Source organism: Triticum aestivum, chromosome 3D, assembly GCF_018294505.1.
Source record: "Triticum aestivum cultivar Chinese Spring chromosome 3D, IWGSC CS RefSeq v2.1, whole genome shotgun sequence".
Lineage (NCBI taxonomy): Eukaryota > Viridiplantae > Streptophyta > Magnoliopsida > Poales > Poaceae > Triticum > Triticum aestivum.
The window spans coordinates 86,974,691-86,995,471 of NC_057802.1; positions in this window are offsets into that span (position 1 = coordinate 86,974,691).

Genomic DNA, 20,781 nt, shown 5'->3' on the forward strand with positions numbered 1-20,781 from the left:
GGCGCCACCGCCGGTCTGCCTCGTCTTCTGTGGCCTTAGGGCTATGGAGACAGTGGATCGCGGCCTTTGCCGATGGGAGGACTCTGATTTTAGATGTTTTTTATGTTTTGTTAGAGTTTGTGTCCTGCTCAGAAAGGTCAGGCAGTGGCGGTGGCTCTCTGATGATGGAATAAGTTTCTTCCGCCTTGCCTTTGTCCCGACGGTGTTTCTAGTGTCGCCGGAGGCTGTGTGGAGGTTTATCTCCAACGAATCTCATGGAATTCGATTGCCGTTTGTCTTCGGTTGATCCGGTCTTCGTTTGTATGCATTCGTGTGTCTGCATGTTTGATCATTTCGATCGATGTTTCTCTTTGTTGGCGATGGTTGTTGTTATAGTCCGCTGGTCCCATGGGGTCTTAACACGTCGACTTTCCGATTGTCTACTACATCAAGGCTTGCATGGCTTCTGTGTAGGAAGGACGATAACGGTGACACACCTTTGTTTTGTTCCAGTGCTTTAAGTCGTCGCTAGGTGGTCTCTGAGTCTGGATGTAAAATTTTAATGGTATTCTTTGTACTACTTTGAGTTTGATGAATTAATCGGAAGTATTTCCCGAGAGGATCGAGGAGGAGGAGGAGGCAGCTAGGCCGGATTGGTTAGCTAGGAAGTGCACACGTATCCACATTATCATCAATCCCAATCATTACGGCAATCTGGCGGTGATGCGAGCAGATTATTAGTCATCGTGATCGATCATCAATCATCGAGCTGGCTAAGGTGAGGCAGGCATATATGTAGAGTAATAAACGTCACTCACCTGTCTGGTACGGGATTAGAACAAGACGTGACAAAATCCATATGTGCCATGAAGCTAAAGATCGCGCGCGAGAGAAAATATATAGGTAGAGTAATAAACGTCACTCACCTAGCTACGTACTACCAGTACTACGTATATTCCATTTCTAAAAAAACCAGTACTACGTATAGCATGTGTTTGCGCTGACAGAAAAAGCTTGGTGGCAATATGTCAAACTTTTGGGACAAATGACGTCAAATGAGTAAGGGCATCTCCAACACTGACCTCCAAATCAGAAACCGTATCCGTCCGCGCATTGCTGGGACCAGTCCGTAGACACGGTTGCGGGAGTCGGCCATCCAAAGCTATACCTAAATGTCCACCCAGGTTCTGTCAATTTAAAATTCAAAAGCGCCCGATCACATAGCGTCTGTCCGGGTCGTTCTATGCCGGCTCACCCGCTTAAGGCATACCGGCGATGCGTGCAGGCAACGGGTTGCTCCACGCCCGACGCCCACGACAGGACCAGCTGCGACGATGTAGACTCCGAGAAAAGCGACACCGCGTTGATGTCGACGCAGAAAAAGCACGTGCTGCTTACCGAGCTACTGGGCGACGTAGAACTAGGGATCATGTATTGCTCCGGCCAGGACGGCGTCTGCATGGACAACACGATGGTGGCACCCCACGTCCCTGGCCCCGCCCTGCACCACAACCGCCACAGGCACCACGTCCACCCCTACACGCCCCCCTCCACGACCACCACCTCCGCCGGCCTTCTACTTGAGCGGCGTCGCCTTTGCCTTCTGCGTGAGCTGACGATCTTGTCGTGTCGCCGAGTTGATATTGCGAGCGGCCGCCTTTGCCGGATGCTCCACCACTGACTCCGGCAGTTTTTCGTAACGTTCCTCCATGCAGCAACTGCAACGAAAAGAAAACCGAATTGGAGGTGGAGAGCGGCGGGATTGCAGAGAAGAGGGTTGAGAAAGAGTGATTTTGCCGTGAAAAACATTACAGCTAGCTAGCTCCAAGTGCGCGGGCTCCGCCTCAGTTTTGGGTGGGCTGGGGTGTTGGAGTCCTATGCAGCTGGTGTCCGGACTCCTGCAAAGCCCTTCTATTTGGTTCCGGATTGCGGGAAAACGGAAGTTTGGACTGGTCCGTGGACAGATGCGGGACTCCGTTGGATGGTTTGAGTTGTCTGAACCGAGCGGTCCGGATGAATGCAGGAGGTTCGAGGGTCCATGTTGGAGATGCTCTAATGTCACTGTGATTTCTTTTATTTTATGTAAAATCATTTCTAAACTTAATTAACGGATGAGGTATAAAGGCAAGTATCTGCGATGACCGCAGACAAATGTACGTGGGCAGGGGGTCGAGCACTGGCCGGCCTGCCGGCCGAGTCCGGAATCTCCGGCCGTGCGTGACGGCGACCGGCGAGCCCGCGGACGAGAGGGAGGTGTTGCTTGGTTAGCCAATGCTGAATGAGCCAGAACGGAATGCGGTTTTCCCGGCGGCGCGAGCTGAGCTGGTCGATCAGCGTAGCTGGGGCCGGGGTGCGTCGTGAGGAGGGCCGCGCCATGCTGCCGGCCAGGGCCCAGCTAGCCAGCGCTAAAGCGAAGCTTCTTTTTATCCTATCGGCCCACGAGAGCAAGACAAACCGAATCGCCTGGCCCACCCAGCTTTCAGGGATAATTAGGCCGTCGTTTTGTTACCCCTGTCGTTTTCTATAACAAAAAAAAAACACTTGTCGCCCTGTTATAAAAATATTTTTGCTGTAGTTACAAAAAATCGTAGATTTGAATGTCGCGGCAACGTTCTCAAATGTAGGCCTGGCACAACAGGGTAGGTGGGGAAACAGAAAGAGAAGAGGGCGTTAAGGGTGACCGTGATTTTTTGTTTTGTTTTGTTTTTTGAACTTGGACATTTCGTTCCATTACTCAACGTGCCGAGCAGAATCGCTGGCAACGAAACACTAGGCAAAGGTAGGAGCAACAGCCATAGGGCTGGGGTGCATGCTTCGTCTTCGACTCAAACATTGATAAAGTGTCTGTGACCTAATTACATGTCTGAGGGCAATGAGCAATATCAAAAGGGCTAAAATCCAAAGAAGTAAAAGCTTTAATCTCTCGGAACATCACACCATTCATGGTGGAAATAGGTCATAGCTTGATGAGTTAATGCCAGGCGAGGAGCAACACACCCATTTCCACCATGACTTGGCCGATGTCAATAGATTGAGCTTGGTGTATTGCCTGCACACATGCTTCAACTTCAGTATGTAAGATGTCATTCAGTTTATGCGCGAGCCCCCGTCTCGACGTGCGCGTCGGTTGCATCCTGTCAGACTGTTTTGTTGCTACCAAGTGGCTGTCGGGTTGTGCGACGGCCTCTTGCCGTTGTGTCCCCTTGGCCGAATGCCATGCTCTCGGATGTCTGCCTGGTATTTGTACTTTTTGGTCTACCCGAATGGTCCCAAGTCGCCTGAGTTATTCCGAGTAGGAGTCTCCGGTTCCGATGGTTCAGGTCATGTACCATGGGGGGGGGGTCGGTCTTTCTATCCACCCGACTGTTAGATTGTCCTGGCCAGCCAAAGAAGGATATGGGCAACGATCACCATTGTCTGCCATTGGTAAATATACAGGGTAGGTACAAAAATAATGTGAATATAATCACATGCAGACCATTCTTGGCTGTAGTTGGTCTTTGCGCCGATGGCTACAGTTGGTCTCTTCAAATAGTTCACTTAATTTCCATTTTATGTTTTACATAGTTCGCTTAACTTTTATTTTGTGTTTCAAATAGTTCATTTAACTTCCGGACTATAGTTGGTGTGCCAATGGCGCAACGGGTCATCTAGTCATCAGATAAGGATCATTAGGTACTGTCCTGGACTGCACTTCTTTACTTCCAAATCATCCAACACAAATGTTGCTCCCTCCCAAAGAACCATCTTTTTAAAACAATCACCTCGGGTGGGGTGGGGGAGGATCCCCACATGAAAGCATCACTCGAAGGGTCCAAGGGCAAGTTTTACATGAGGGCGCTACAACGCGAGGTGAGGTAGACACTAGTGCTAGCAAGACATAGCGGCCACCTTTTTTACAAGGGTTCTTAAACCGTAAAATCCACAAGGTGAAATCCTAGATAATGTTCTTGAGAGTGCACTAGTACAGAACTCCCTCACTAGCAGCGTTCGAGAGTGCCTTCTAGCAGCGTTCGGTCGGAGCGCTGCTACTACCACGCTGCTGGTAACAGGTTACTTGCAACGTTCGCGCCAAACACTGCTAATATGTGCTCGCTAGCTACGCGTCGCTCAAATGTTGCTAATAGGCACGACATCAACAACGTTTGAGCTTGCACACCCCTAAGTTGATCACCTCTAGTAACGTTTCAACTTCCAGGCAAACACTGCTAATTGTAAGCACAAGTTATGTAGCAAAATTTGCTCTGCTGCATTTGGTTATTACTTGGGGCAATGCAAGTAAATAAGAATCATAGTAATGAAGTTTAACGACTTCAAACAATAAATAGAAGTACTCGCAAACATCGACTTGAACTAAATAAATGTTGTTACTAGTACTTAACAACACAATTTCGATCCAAACGGCGTTTTAAAAACAAAATACTTAGTACGATTAGCGCAATATGGTAGATGGTATGCAGAAAGTACTATAAATCACACAAAAGTACTTAATGATGGCTTGCAAGACATACAGGAGGGTGTAGCACTCTCACATAAGTATCCCAATTAGAAATCGTCCCAACGATGAGTGGATGAGAGTATTTATAAGTAGCGTTTCTGTCACACACAAGTTGTCATAGTTCTTATATGAAGTAACTGCTTGTGATCTACAAACACTGATACTGTCCCAAGAGCCAAATAAACCAGAGTAGTAAATAAGATGGGTTTGCGGCAACGGAAATAAGAACACTTAAAAATAATAACATAAATAAAACAGAAAGTAAGGTTGTTTTTCCTGCAATGGAGAAGTTAGGCGCGGAGAGAATTCAATTCATGGTACATCGAGTGTGCCAGTGCGACGGTAATATCAGTTACCTTGTATCATGAATATAGTGTTCGACATGTTTGTTCGGTAGGCGAATCACCCTAAGGTTATGGAACTCCTCCTCGCGGGGGTTACATTTCATTCTATGGTTCTGCTTCGCCGTTGCCACGGAGTGGCCGTCTCCACAATTAAAAGTCCTTAGGCCGGAACCAAGCATTAAGTTTAATGGATCACCGTTATCTCATATTGTCTTCGGTCCTCATAGATGTACCCACTGTAAGTGCATCTAGTGCCACCCCTAGTTGGTTTTGGAGTATTGACGACAAACCTGGTTGAGGGACTAATGTGTTTGTGAGAATTGCAGGATAACACAGGTAGTAGTCCCTCATTGATTCGGTTTACCTACCGGAGATGACCCCTAAAAATGTGTGAAGACATTGAAGACAATGGTTGTCTGTGAAGATATTCACAATGAAGACTATGACATGAGAAGACATCGCATGAAGACTATGGAGTGCGAAGACATAGTTGTTTCGTAGTTTCCTTTTCTTCTTTGTTGAGTCATAGGAACCACCGTACTGTTAAGTGAGGCCCAAGTGAACAAAGTCAAAGTGACTGAAGTGATGCTCAACCAAATCCTATGTCTTTGAGCGAAGACAATGAGAGCAAATCTTATCCAGAGCTGGATGAGTCAGCTTTACTTGTAGCCCAAGTCAAGCTGCCGTGTGTGTTTGAAATCTGACCGTTGGACACGTGTCAGTTCCTTAGTGACCCAGGGTCATTTCGGATAAATCAGGTCGGGTTGCCTCCTGGCTATAAATAGCCCACCCCCTACACCATAAATTGGTGGCTGCTCAGAGTTAGTGCACGGCTTTTGTCGTTCGAGAGCAACCCACCTCCGAAGCATTTGAGAGAGAGATCCTTGCGAGGACAAAGCCCAAAACACCCAGAGCCAAAGAGTGTTAGGCATCACTGAAGTCTTTCTGTCTGCGTGATCTGAAGACTTAATACACTTGAGGATTGTGAATCCTCCAGCTGGTTAGGCATCGCGTTCTGAGCATCCAAGAGTCATTGTGGATTGCCGGTGAACGAAGTCTATGAAGGTTTGGAAGTCTACCTTGAAGACTTACCAGAGTGATTGGGCGAGGACTAAGTGTCCTTAGCTCAAGGGGAATAAGGTGAAGACGCGGTCTTCTGAGTTGAATCTCAGCCTCCCTAACTAGACGTACAGTTGTCATAGCAACTGGAACTGGTCCAACAAATCCCTGTCCTCTCCAAGCTGCTGGTTCTATCTTCTCCCTCTCTTTACTTACAGTTTGTCTTCGTGAAGTCATTGCCTGCTTGCTTTATCTGATTGACTTCACTGTGTGACGACTATTGTTGTTTGGCTTCATACTATCTTCCATCCTGATCTATACTACCTAGCTGCTTATAGTCTTTGTACTTTCACTTCATTACTTACTTGACTATGGCCTGTCTAGTGTAGTCTACCTTCCGCTGCATATCTATAGGTTCATTTCTATCGTTTGTCTTCAAAGCCCCCATGTTTTGAAGACTTTCATAAAAATCGCCTATTCACCCCCCTCTAGTCGATAACTAGCACTTTCAATTGGTATCGGAGCAAGGTGCTCCCTTGTTCTGTGTGATTCGGTTTAACCACCTAGAGTTTTAGCTATGCCGACTGCAGGGATAATCAAAGTCTCCGCTGTGTGCCCTGTCTTCGATGGCACTGATTACCCCTACCGGAAGAATAAGATGCGCATGCATCTTGAAGCCAGTGATGTCGACCTCTGGTATGTCGTCAAGAACAGTGTTCCCAAGGCCGGTGAAGGTGTCACCCCTGCTGATGTCAAGAAGTCCATTCAACTGGATTCTACTACAAAGAACATCATCTGTGGTCATCTGACCAAAGGACAGTATGGCCATGTGAGTGCTCTAGAAACCTCGAAGCTAGTCTGGGACTGGCTCTCCAAGGTCAACGAAGGCGTCTCAACCCAGAGAGACTCAAGGATCAGTGTTCTCCGCAACCTCTTCAACCGCTTCAAGAGAAATGACAATGAGAACGTCCAGCTCACGTTTGATCGCCTCACTGATATCACAAATGAGCTTCATGCTCTTGGTGCCACTGAGATCACCAAGCATGAAATCGTAAAGACACTCCTGAGATCACTTGACAGCTTGTTTGACACCCTAGCCCTGATGATTCAAGAACGCCCTGACTTCAAGACTCTCGATCCGTCTGACATACTTGAGAGGCTCAACACACATGAGTTCCAGTTATCTGAGAAAAGAGATATCTATGGTCCTAGCTATGGACATACTCACGCTTTGAAGGAAAGGTTGTTTCCTCATCTGAAGAAGAATCTGACTATAGTTCTGGGGATCTTGAAGACATTGGAAAGGAGCTTGCTATGCTTGTGAAGAAGTTCCAGAAATTCACCAAGAAGAAAGGCTTCAGAAAGTCTTCAATATCCAGCTCGAGAAATGATGAAGCTTCTACTCATGACTACAAGAAGAGAACATGCCACAAGTGCAAGAAACCTGGTCACTACATCTCTGAGTGTCCTCAATGGGAGAATGAGAACAAGAAGAAGAAGAATAGCAAGGAATATGATTCTGATGACAAGAAAAAGAAGAACTCCTAAAAGTCTTCTTCCAAGTCTTCGTCCAAGTCTTCATCACACAAGAAGAGCTCATCTGGCAAGGCTCGTGCTTTTGTTGGCAAGGATATGGATTCAGAGGAGGAGTCTGCTTCTGAGGAGGCAGAGGTGGAGTCTGAGGAGGAGTCCGACTCTGGCGTTGCAAGTCTGGATCTAGCCACAGCCTACGTTGCCAAGTCCATCTTCAACACTGAAGACAATGGCTCCGTTATCAACGCTGATGCTAATGACAAGGACGACTCTGCCCCCACCTACTGCTTCATGGCACGTGGTGCCAAGGTAAACTCACGCGATGCTTACTTTCAAACATCAAGTGAAGATGACTCTGATTGTGAATCCAAACCTAGCTACAAAACACTTGCTAAAATTGCTAGACAAAAGCGATGACATGTTGGACGCGGAAATGACCCGATCTCAGTCCTTAATTGAAGACATAAAAAATCTTCATGTTAAGTACGAGGAACTTGAAAATCGTCATGAAACGCTCTCAACAACTCATGAAAAGCTTTCCTACGATTATCTTCAAAGGAAGCAAGAACTTGAGAAATTGAGAGCGGCTCATGAAGATCTTCAAAAAGAGAACGAGTCACTTCGCGCTTAACAGATCAGTCCCGCTCAGGAAGGATTTGAACCACCATGTCTAAAATGCCTTGAGCATGATAACGCTACTTCTGTTGCTGAATGTTCCACTGCTGCTACTGTTACAATATCTTCAACTGCTGATGTGGTAACTAACCCCTCTGCTGAGGATATCACTACTATTGTTGATGAAAATGCCAGGCTGAAGACATTGCTTGAGACAGGGATGTACAAAAGTCTCAAAGGGCATCAAACACTATGTGATGTCCTCAAAAAGCAGATTTTGAACCGAAACCCTAGGAAAGAGGGTGTTGGGTTCGAGAGGAAATGAATGTTGATGGTTCTTACTGGAAGCCTGAGCAGTACCCCAAAACCACATGGGTTGCTGCAAAGGGACCTTCAGTGGATCCATCCACCTTATCTGGCTTCACTTGTGCTAACCCGATTGTCATTGATGAATCCTTTGATGCAAACTATAAACTGTTTAAGAATCAAAAGGGTGAAGTGTTTGCGAGGTATATTGGTACTAACTGCACGAACGGACCACCCATGAAGAAGATCTGGGTGCCCAAAAGGTGTCTTGAGAATCTTCCTGTGAATGTCATCATGACACCACCAGGGAAGAAGACAAACCCTAGAGCAAAAGCTTCATATGGTCCAAAGGCTTCATACAGACAGAGGACTCACCAGAGTCACCCTAACGCCAATGTTTTGCAGGGAAATCATACTCAGACTAATGAATATGAGCGTGTTTCATCAAACCGCTATGTTCATAAGACTAAGAACTATTCTGCCTATTCATATGAGTATTATTCACCTCCTACAAGGCTATTTGCTAGGGATCCAAAGCCGAAGTTCTCAGATGCTGCACTTAGACTCATTGCTTCGAAGCCACCCCTGAAAATGTGGGTGGTTAAGAAAACTTAACTCTCTTTTGCAGGAAAAGGTCTCCAGCCGGAAATCAAAGGCGTCTGATGTTTATGCTGGGGACCTAAAACATCTTGTGGGGTGCAAGATAAAATGCCCAAATGGTCTTACTATGTATTTTGTTCCTGAATCGCTTGCCGATAATCCTATCAGTCCTAACCTTGATCTGAGCTTTCATAATCCGCTTGTCCGACAAATGTTTATGCTTCACAATACCCTTGGTGAAGCCTATCCCCTAACTGCACTGTAGGGTATGACACCACATGCTTCAGAATGGATTATGGACAGTGGATGCACTGATCACATGACTGGTGATCGAAGTCTTCTCATGGACTCAACCTTATGTCCATCTGACAAGAGTCACATCACATTTGCTGACACTGGTAAAAGCAAGGTATTGGGTCTAGGTAGAGTTGCAATCTCAAAGGATCAGCACATGGATAAAGTGATGCTTGTTGAATCCCTTGGTTTCAACTTAATGTCTGTCTCAATGCTTTGTGATTTAAACATGATTGTGATATTTGGAAAATATCGTTGCCTTGTTCTAATGGAATCTGACAAGTCTCTAGTCTTTGAAGGGTATCGGAAAGATGATCTGTATATGGTAGATTTCTCAGCAGGACCACAGTTGGCCGTATGTCTTCTAGCAAAAGCTTCAGAGTGCTGGCTCTGGCATCGGAGGCTAGGGCATGCTGGCATGAGGAACTTGTACACTCTCACGAAGAAGAAACACGTCGTGGGCATCGAGGGAGTCAAGTTCAAGAAAGATAATCTATGTGGTGCCTGCGAAGCTGGAAAGATGACAAGGGCCAAGCATCCCTCGAAGACAATCATGACGACATCTCAACCCTTCGAGCTGCTTCACATGGACTTATTTGGCCCTACTCACTACTCTACTCTTACTACCACTGCTTGCCTCTATGGTTTCGTCATTGTTGATGATTATTCAAGATATACATGGGTGCATATAATCCTCTACAAGAATGAAGTGCAGGATGTCTTCGTCTTCAGACGCTTCGCCAATCGTGCCATGACGAACTATGGCATCAAGATTAAGCACATCAGAAGTGACAACGGCACAGAGTTCAAGAACATAGGCCTCGACACTTATCTTGATACATTGGGTATCACTCATGAGTTCTCTGCTCCATACACACTTCAGCAGAATGGCATCATGGAGCGCAAGAATAGGACACTCATTGAGATGGCTCGGACGATGCTTGATGAATACAAGACTCCAAGGAAGTTCTGGCCCAAAGCCATTGATACTGCATGCCATGTCATCAACCGTGTTTATCTTCACAAGCTTCTGAAGAAGACATCCTATGAGCTCCCGACTGGTAATAAGCCAAACATCAGTTACTTTAGAGTATTTGGTGCCAGGTGTTGGATCAAGGATCCACATCACACTTCAAAATTTGCACCGAAAGCACGTGAAGGTTTTATGCTTGGTTACGGAAAGGATTCGCACTCGTACATAGTCTTCCAACCTCTTTCACTATGAAGTGGTTGAAACTGTGGATGTGCGGTTGGATGAGACTAACGACACGCAAAGAGAGCACCTGCCAAATGTGCTAGATGAAGTCCCTCCTAGTGAATCGATTAAGCTCATGGGAACTGGAGAAATCATACCTTCAGAGGCACAGGCTGAAGAGGAACTTATCATTTCTGCACCTAATCAACCCGAAGACACTGCTCAGCCTGAAGCCAATGCCCAAGATGAAGACAATGATCAACAAGAGCAAAATCTTCGTCCAGTTCATCCTCGTGTTGCAAATGAAGTACAGATTGAGAAGATAATTGATAGCATCAATGCACCTGGTCCACTCACTCGTTCAAGAGCAACACAGCTAGCAAATTTCTGTGGGCACTTTGCATTTGTCTCAATATCTGAACCCAAGAAAGTTGCTGAAGCCTTCATGGAACCTGAATGGATTCAAGCCATGCAAGAAGAGCTTCAACAGTTCGAGCTGAACAATGTGTGGGAATTGGTCAAGCATCCTGACCCTCGCAAGCACAATATCACAGGCACCAAATGGATCTATCGCAACAAACAAGATGAGCATGGTCAAGTTGTCAGAAACAAGGCTCGTCTCGGTGCTCAAGGATACACTCAAGTTGAAGGGATTGACTTCGATGAAACATTTGCTCCCGTGGCTAGGCTTGAAGCCTTTCGCATACTACTAGCCTATGCCAACCATCACAACATCCTTTTGTATCAAATGGATGTGAAGAGTGCCTTTCTCAATGGCAAGATTGAAGAAGAAGTGTATGTTGCACAACCACCTGGCTTTGAAGATCCAAAACATCCTGATATGGTATACAAGCTCAACAAGGCACTGTATGGCCTCAAACAAGCCCCTCGTGTTTGGTATGACACACTCAAAGACTTCCTGAAGAGCAAAGGTTTCAAACCTGGTTCTCTAGATCCTACACTCTTCACGAAGACGTATGATGGAGAACTGTTTGTGTGCCAAATCTATGTGGATGGCATTATCTCCGGCTGCACTGACAAGAGATACAGTGATGAGTTTGGACACATGATGCAAGAGCAATATCAGATGTCCATGATGGGTGAGCTGAAGTTCTTCCTTGGTCTTCAAATCCGTCAGCAGAGCAACAACATCTTCATATTTCAAGAGAAATATCTCAAAGATTGTCTGAAGAAGTTTGGAATGCAAGATTGCAAAGGATGCACGACGCCAATGCCAACCAAAAGTCATCTGAGTCCCGATGCCAATGGTAAAGAGTTCGATCAAAAGGTATACCGCTCCATGATTGGTTCTTTACTTTATTTATGTGCATCTAGGCCAGATATAATGCTTAGTGTTTGCATGTGTTCCCGATTCCAAGCGGCACCGAAGGAATCGCATCACTTAGCTGTGAAGCGAATTCTTCGATATTTGGCTTACACCCCAACGCTAGGATTATGGTATCCAAAGGGCTCAGAGTTTGATCTAGTTGGATTCTCAGATGCTGATTATGCTGGTGACAAGGTTGATCGCAAGTCTACATCAGGCACATGTCACTTTCTGGGATGATCACTTGTCTGTTGGTCTTCAAAGAAGCAAAACTGTGTGTCTCTCTCCACTGCTGAATCTGAATACATTGCTGCTGGATCTTGTTGTGCTCAGCTTCTGTGGATGAAGCAAACTCTCAAGGACTATGGCATCCATCTGAAGCAAGTGCCTCTCTACCGCGACAATGAAAGAGCCATCAAGATTGCCAACAACCCAGTTCAGCACTCGAAGACAAAGCACATTGAAATTCGTCATCACTTTCTCAGAGATCACGTCATGAAGGAAGATATTGATATCATTCACGTCAACACTAAAGAGCAATTGACAGATATCTTCACAAAGCCCTTGGATGAGAAAAGGTTTTGCAAGTTGCGGTGTGAGCTAAATATCTTAGAATCCTCAAATGTCCTGTAATTGGACACACATCCTAACACTTATGCATGTTGATGACTTAGATGTGCAACACACGAGGTAACGTATATCTTCAATCAATGAAGACATACACTCTAAGTGTGAATACATTAACGCGGAATTTGACTTCGGAGTGCCACGATAATTGTGCGCCGTGTCTGGGTCTAATACTTCCTATACGGTGGGTAACGCCACCACCAAACCTTTGTTTGAAGTGTTTCATTTGGCATCACATTTGCAAAGGCTTCGCATTTGGTTTGTCGTCAACATTGATTTAACTTCATGTTTATCTTCACATGTTGATTTGGTCTTATTCAAATATATACATATAGTTGTGTTCTGTCCTCTGCAGCATTCACTTATAGTTATGTCTTCATGCTTGAATCTTTTGATCTAAGTGAATGTGATCGGACCCTAACCCCTTCTGTGCTTCTACCTCAAATTCTATCTATCCAAATCATATGCATTCTATTGAAATTGTCGAATGTCTTCTCTGCGTCCTTGTCAGCAGAAGATAAAGAGACAAAATTTGAATCTGTTTTAATGCTATATCTTTACTGCCTGAAACCTGGAGAAGCCGGAACGACCACCCGACAGTCCAGACGTGCGTGGGAACATGGAACAACTTCCAATGTGTTGCATGTTTGCCACGTGTCCTTCAGATGTGAACCGCCAGGGGCACCTGCGTAATTGCGCTGTGCTGTCCCTTTCCTTATAAATTCTCAACTCACCGCGGTCACAATCTCCTCTTCCACCTCGCCACCTCGCACAAACCCTAGCGCCTCCGCTATCTCGCGTCGACGCCGGAGAAGAAGCGCTTAGCTGCCGCGACCTCTTCGACACCGTCCTCATGCCGGCCGCGGACTTCGTCCTCTCCGCCGCCGCCGTAGGTGTCTTCCGTCGCCAAGTTAGGGCACGGGAGATTGAACTGCTCGGCCTCCCTCTCATCTTCGTCTAGCAGTTCTTCGTGTGGTAATTATGTCTTACTTTTACTGCCTTTTTGATCCATCAGATCCATCTACTTTCACCAAAAGTAGTTTCTTGACTTCCATATCTGGATCTATCTTGTTCTGAATCTCATATCATGCCTAGCATATTCACTTATGCTTCACAACTAGTTAGATTCCTCACTTGTACTTATTCTTGGATTCGTACAAATCTGGAACCAACTCTCACCATATAAGTGAATGTCTTCGCGCTATGAGGTCAATGTCTTCAAACTGATTTATCTTCAAAATCTTCTCAGAATGCATATGACCTCTTCCCTTCCCTCGCACCTCTAATGCTGTCACAGGTACATGTCCATGGGAGAATCCCTTGGTTCTCATAGTCTGCATTCATTTGCAGAATTCTTACAGCGTCACATCAATTCTCTTGAAGCCAGTTCCTGTCTGATCAGCAGACGGAAGCCTTTGACAGTTTTGAAGCCATTCAGTTTGAACTTAATCGCCACTGAGAAGACAGCTAGAAAGGGCGGTAGACAGCGCCGTGGGAATACATCCAAAGATTTGCCACCTGATCTATATGAAATGTACAAGACAGATCCTGAAGAAACCTATGGCGAACACAAGATTCGAATCCAATGGGTTCAAATATATTGGGCAGAGGAATGGTTCAAGTACAAATTCATCACGGCTGAGTATGCGGAGAAGAATGCCATCAAGCAACCGTGGGGAGATATTCTCTACAAAAATCTTCAACCCAAGTCCAAGTCTGAAGCCATTGCTCAAGGCTTCTATCCTTGCATGGTCCGAGGACCACAGCCCGAGAATGCCGACCCATCCTCTCTGCTATGGTATCGCGATGACAATCTGTTCAAGCACAACTATAAGTTTGCCAAGGATTCTGCTACAAAGAACAAGAAAGCATTTGGCCTTGACTTCAACCCTGGTCCATCTGCTCCAAGGGCTGATGGCACTCGTGATGCTGAACCAAATGTCATCGAGCCCTTCTACAACCTCGAAGGCCTCCTCACTCACATTGCTGTTCAAGGGGCAGCAGTGGAGCACTCTGCTGATGATGCAGATTCTAATGAAGCGCCAGCTCCACCTAAGCCGCAAAAGCAGAAGAGAACAAAGGCTTCAAAGCCCCCTACCACACCAAAAGCTTCGCGTGCGAAGCCACTGGCCACTGCACTCCCCAGTGTGCAGTCTGAAGATCTTTCTCGTGTCTCCAAGAAGACGGAGAAGCCCAAGAAGAAGACGCCCATCAAGAGTTCCGGGCAAGAACTGACCCCAGCCGCCGTTCTGAGAAACGAAGATGAAGCCATTGATCTGTCAAGCGACGAAGATCTTGGTGATGGTGCTCTTGAGCTACTGATAAAGAGCAAGCAAGAGGCGGAGATCTTCAACGATCTGCCCCTCTTTGATGTGGATATTTTGAATAACTTCATTGATGAATGGTTTGACAACCCAAGCCTCAGCATCGATGATCTTCAGCTTCCAATTGGCATCAGTGTCTCTTTCGACGGAGCCATTGCTAATGAGCTGGCTTTGGCTCAGAAGATCGTCGAACTGAAGAACAAGATTGACCATGATAAAGCTCAATTCAAGAGGAACATGTCCAAGCTCAGTGTGGCTGATGTTCAAAGCTTCAAGCAGATGCTGCATGACCTCAAGGAGCATTTTCACAAGAAACTTGAAGAAGCAAAAGGATCAAGAGAGCGGATGAAACTCTCTGCAAGTAAATGTGTTCAAGTTCATAATGAGGCTGAAAAGCGCAAGGCACTTGGGCGTCCTGGCATCGACCCCAAGATGGCTGCCAAACAGAAGAAGCCTGTTGTGGCCCAAGCTGAAGCATCAGGGCGGGAAGCACCTCGCATTGTCTTCCCTGCCAGCATGACAGACTCGAAGCCTAAGGTCCCCACAACCGCTTCAGAACTGAAGAAGACAAGGGCAACTGAGGCCGAAGCCAAAAAGCGCAAGAACAAGAATGCCACTGATGATGCTCCACCGACCAAGAAGCCGAAGACAAATTCTTCGCGGAAAAATCGTACTGCTGCCACAGAGCCACTTGTTGTCGAGCCCATCTCAGTTGCTCGTCCTGCATCCGCAAACCAAGAGCGTCAGCTAGTACTTCATGAGCCTGCTTCCTCAGAGGCTCCTGAAGCTGAAGACATTCCAGCTGTTGACCCCATCACAGCTGAAGACATTGGTCATCACGACAATGTAGTAGATGATGAAGTCCTTCCTCAGATCGAGCACCAATCTGTATCATCGTCTGTTCTCACGAACAGCAAACTCATCAGCATTGGTCGTCCCTTGACGCCAATCGCTTAGGATGCATCGTGGGCCGATCACCCCCAACAAGACACACCAAGCCAAGACACACCTAGTACTCCCCCTCCTCAAGTCACCACTCCGGTACTTGACGATGACAATTACATGGTGCAGACCACCCCATCTCCAAAGGCGTCGCCCGCATTCCGCAGGCTTCGCAAAGGCCCTAGGCCACAGGTCGCCATGCCGAGCGTTCCAGAAGGAGACGTGCAACACAACTCAGTAGCACGTCAAGTGTTTCCTGACGCCACTCCAACTGCGAACGTCTCTGTGTCTGAAGCAAAAGCTGCTGAAGACATTCCGGCTGCATCAGCCGATGACAACCAAAAACTGCGTCATGAAGAAGAGAGAGTTGCCACACCCCCACCACTCAAGAAAATGTTCTCGAGGAGAACGAGTCTGTGCCCGACCCTCCAGCTACTCAAGTGGAGGTTGAAAACACTGAGGCGGCCACCAACAATACTACTGAAGCCAATGACGTTGTCATGGCTGAAGCTAATGTGGCGCGTGAAGTGACTATGGTGCCTGAAGCTAATGTTGCACTTGAAGCTAATGTGCCATTTGAAGCCCATGTCAATGCCAATGCTCCTGTACCGCCTCCAAGGCCGCACACCATTGAGCAAGCATTTGATCGTGGCCAGCTTGTCACTGTTCGATGGCCAGTTCTGGTTCCTCCGCCTGCTCCCGGACCATAATTTGACTACCATGTGGAGCACATGCCTCAGGTCCAGAAGCCAAAGCCCCGACTGCCAAGATTTCCCGGTGCTGCAACTTCCCCAGGATCATTCAATGTCAACAGCTTCAGGGCTCACAATACCTTCTTTGACAGTGCAAAGAACCCTTACTCAAGGCCAAGCATCTCATCTAATCGCTTCTGGAGCTATCAGCAGCGCTGCTATTACTCATGCATCTTATACAATCAAGGGCGAATCTTTCCTCACATGCGTCTGGATTGTGAAGCCATTGCTGGTCTGCCCTGCTTGGAAGAATCTCTAGACTGCTTCAGAGATGCTGGACTTCTGCAGTTTGTCACTGATAAAGAGCATTGGACTGAGGAGCTTCTGCTACAATTCTATGCCACTCTTCACATTGGCGGCTACAACAGGGATCCGAAGACTTGGGTCCTTGAGTGGATGACAGGTGATGTACACCATGAAGCCAAAGCCCAAGATATCATTGAGCTTACTTCCCTGCCCACTCGAGGTGAACTCTATGAACCTGGTTGTCAGCTTCACCGCAATGCATTGGAGAGCATATTTCAGAAGCCTGAGCCCAACATGAGGCAGATGCTCAGCATGATGAAGCCACTGCCATGAGATGCTGAATATCCAAAGGAATTCTTTGTCGAAGATCTAGAGTATCTGCCCCACACCATTTATCATATTATACGACGAACTCTATGGCATGTCAAAGGACACTCTCCTGCAGCCAAGCTTGAAGGCTCAATGAAGACATTGGTTTTCTATATCCTCAATGGCATCAGCTTCAATGCTCAAGATTTCTTCATCAGGCAACTTGCTGCATCAGGAATTGATCTATTTGGCCTGAAGTTTTATGCTCCATGGGTAATGCGCTTAATCAAGCTTCACTCTTCTGTCAACTATCAGCCTTCCGCGCAACCATCTTATCTTATTGCTAGAGGTTGATATGTCTGTCGAAGCCATCGACCCTGAACCTGCCAAGGAGCCAATATATCTTCACAATGTCAATCGCCAAAGCTTCACGCAACCCATTGAAGGAGTTCTTGCTGCAACTCGTGTTTATCCTCTGGCTGGTATCACTCGTGCGCCTCATCGTGCAACCACTGAAGCCACTGAAAGCACTATTTCTCAAAGGCCTCGGAAGCGATCTCGCATTCTCAATGACCGAGAGCTTCTCGTGGCCTTGCATCAGAAACAGGATAAGCATCATGACTGGCTAAAGCGTTAGATGAAGAGCCTCTTGGTGGATGTTAATTGCATTCGCAATCTTGTCACCAAGAATGCCTTCGTATCACATGAAGCCTGTCGGAGGTTGTCGGGGATATACCCCGCGGCGTAAACCGGCCGGAAGTATAACCCGGCCGGACTGGGCGGTTTATTTGAGACCCCACTAACACTCGGCGATTCACTGGCGACCCGTTTGGACCGGGCGGTTTACGATTCATTGGTAATCCGGCAGGCAGATCAGAAGAGCGACAAGACCCGGTGGCCCAACGGGTGGTTCATGAAGGCTGGTTCATACTATGGTGGGCTGGTTTAAGAGGAAAGGCGTGAGGAATATTTGTTTTACAAGGAGTTAAGACCTGGACTTGTATCCGGTTTGTATTAGATATAGACTAGTCCTAATCCTAATAGGACTCCACATATAGCCCGCCCCTTCAACATATATAAGGAGGGGCAGGGCTCCCCAAAGAAGGGACAGGCAACAATCAATAATCTCTAGGGCTAGACACAATTAGAGGAGAGCCGGTTTACGGCGACTCCCTCATGAGCGTAATGAGATCTAGCCTCAAACAGCATGTAGGGTTATTACCAGATGATGTTTCCCGGGGCCCGAAGCTGTCTAAATCCTCGTCTTGTGTTGCGTCTCTCGATTCCGCTCAACCCCTCTCAAGCTACTACATAGATGCGCTGGCCTCACGACTAAGTCCTCACCCTAGGACATCTGCCGTGACAATTCCACGACAGTTGGCGCCCACCATGGGGCGAGGGCGCACGGTGGTGTTGAGTTCTTGAAGGGAACTTTTTTCAAGGATCGAGAGGTTCACAGCTTTTCTAATAAGGGAAAGCTAGTCTGGAAGAAGTCTACATGGGCTATGTTCTTTATCAGCAGTTTAAGTCAGATCTGGGCAATTGCGGGGTGAATTAAATTTTCTATTCAACTTTGGATCTGGGATCACGAGATTCGGGTTCAAAAGAAATCAAGCGTCATTTGTCTGGATCAGCGATTGGATAGAAAAATCGTCGAAGACCAGCGTTTTCCGCTGAAACCAATTTCGCCGGATCGTCAAGTTCCGAGCGACAACTGCTGTCAAGTTGGAACTGTGAAGTCGTGCGCCCTCGAGTTGTCTAAGGACTAGGGTTCCGTTTTTTCGCAATTAAATTACTAATCCTACCAGCTGCCGTACGTTCCCAAGGCAAGGCCAAACTGAGGGTCCAAGGCAATCCAGTATTTTAGCAAGTCACGAGGGGAGTTGACCAATTACGTGAAGGGAGTAAAAAACGGTCCGGATTAGTCCAAGAGCCGCCCGATCTCTCTCCGTTTCCAACCCGGATTGGACCCACCTGCCACTGTTCTGCTCCGTGCAAAAGTGTGTGTGCACACGGCAGCCCGGAAAATATCTGCTGCTAACTGCTCTGAGTCACCATCAAGTCAGGATTCGCCGAGTTGTTCTAGCCACATCTTTTGGTCTGTTTTACGCGGTGAAAATCCCTAAGGGCTGTAGACGTCCCTGCTGTTCCGACGCGTTGCAACTGCTGCTCCATATGCAGCGACGAGGTTACCTGTCGCCCACAAGGGAGTCAAGTCCCGAGGCAAGGATTGATCTACCGCTGCTGCTTTGTGTGTGAAGACCAAAGTCAAATCATCAGCTATTACTCCATTATCCATTATTCGAAAGGGGCGTGGTGCTGCAGTTATTTTGTTTAAAAGAGAAAGGGGTTATGGTGCTACGACCACATCAGATATTTGCTATGTCTTTGATTCCCAGTATCCGCATTCATCCGACAACAAACATCAGGTGATATCCATCCAGTTTACTTTTATCAGTACTTATTAATTTTTTGAAAACAATCACTCTGCCCCTGCGATCCGGTTTGCATCAACGCGCTGGCCGACTCGCCCGTCCGCCTTTGCCGCCGGTTCACACGTCCGTGCCGGCTTACAACACGGAGGACAACTTGCTCGTCCGCACCGGCTTACAAACGCCGTGGCCAATTTATCTGTCTGCTCCAGCGACCGATTCACCCGTGAGGGATTTCAGTTTCACCTAGTGATCATCAACTTCATGGCGGATTATTTTTCGGCCTAAACACATCAGGTGATGTCCATCTAAAAAATATTTTATTAGCACATGTTATTTTTATCAAAGAACAATTATTCTGGTCTGTGATATTTTTTCGCAGGACTATTGGTTATTACAAACGGTGTCGCACAAGAGGCGCGCACTAGCATTATTTTTGCACTAGCACCTGTCCGTGCCGTGCTGCTTGACGAGTACGTGCGCAGGTCGCCGCCCCTGCTACATCAACATGACACGGCTGACTCGGCCGTCCGCACGACTTACCGCGCTTGCGATTGACTCGCCCGTCCGTGCCGGCTTACAACGTCGCGGCCGACTCTCCCACCCGAGCCGGTTTACAATGCTACGGCCGACTCTCCCGTCCGCACCGGTTTACAACGCCGCGGCCGACTCATCTGTCTGTGCCGCCTCTGTTGCGGTCGTCCTTGTCGTCCGTCTCTCGCGGCCTGGTCTACATCAGCATACCGGGCCGCACCTATCTGCATGAGCTGTTTATTGGGTATGAGCAAGTGACAGCTTGGGTAGCCCGGGTTTCTTTCAAATTGGAGGCAAATTATCATCAACCACCGTTTGCACTAGATGGCTCAATGGGCAGGCGCACAAGTCGCCACCACTACAGTTTTGGTGAACTTCAAATCGCCAGTTGGAAGGAACCATTGGCCGAGTTGCTGACACGGCTCGTACGGGATCATTTATAACCCGCCGCAGTCACCTCAACTTTCTATGGATGCACATCGCGTTATCAACATCAATGATATACACCTTCTGCTATGGTCAAACACGGAGAATCTCAAGCCAACTCCTTGAGTCACCTTGAGACTCGGAGGCTACAATGATATGATTCAGCTATATGCCGGTTTTCAGTGAAGTCAAGAACCCCAGGACGTTGGAGGGAAAGATAACCCGGTCCCGGAGGCTACTACCATATTGATGACAATTTGAAGGCCGTCAGAAAATTTCCGGTTCAAAATAAAGAATGCCGATTTGAAATCCGATTCAAGGGGAATCTGTTCTCCCACAAAGCTCTGAAGTTCTCCAATCCGGTTTAAGAATTTCCGGTTCAAAAAGAATTAATCTCTCGCAAGTTCGAGTTTAAATGCCGTCAGAAAATTTCCGGCTG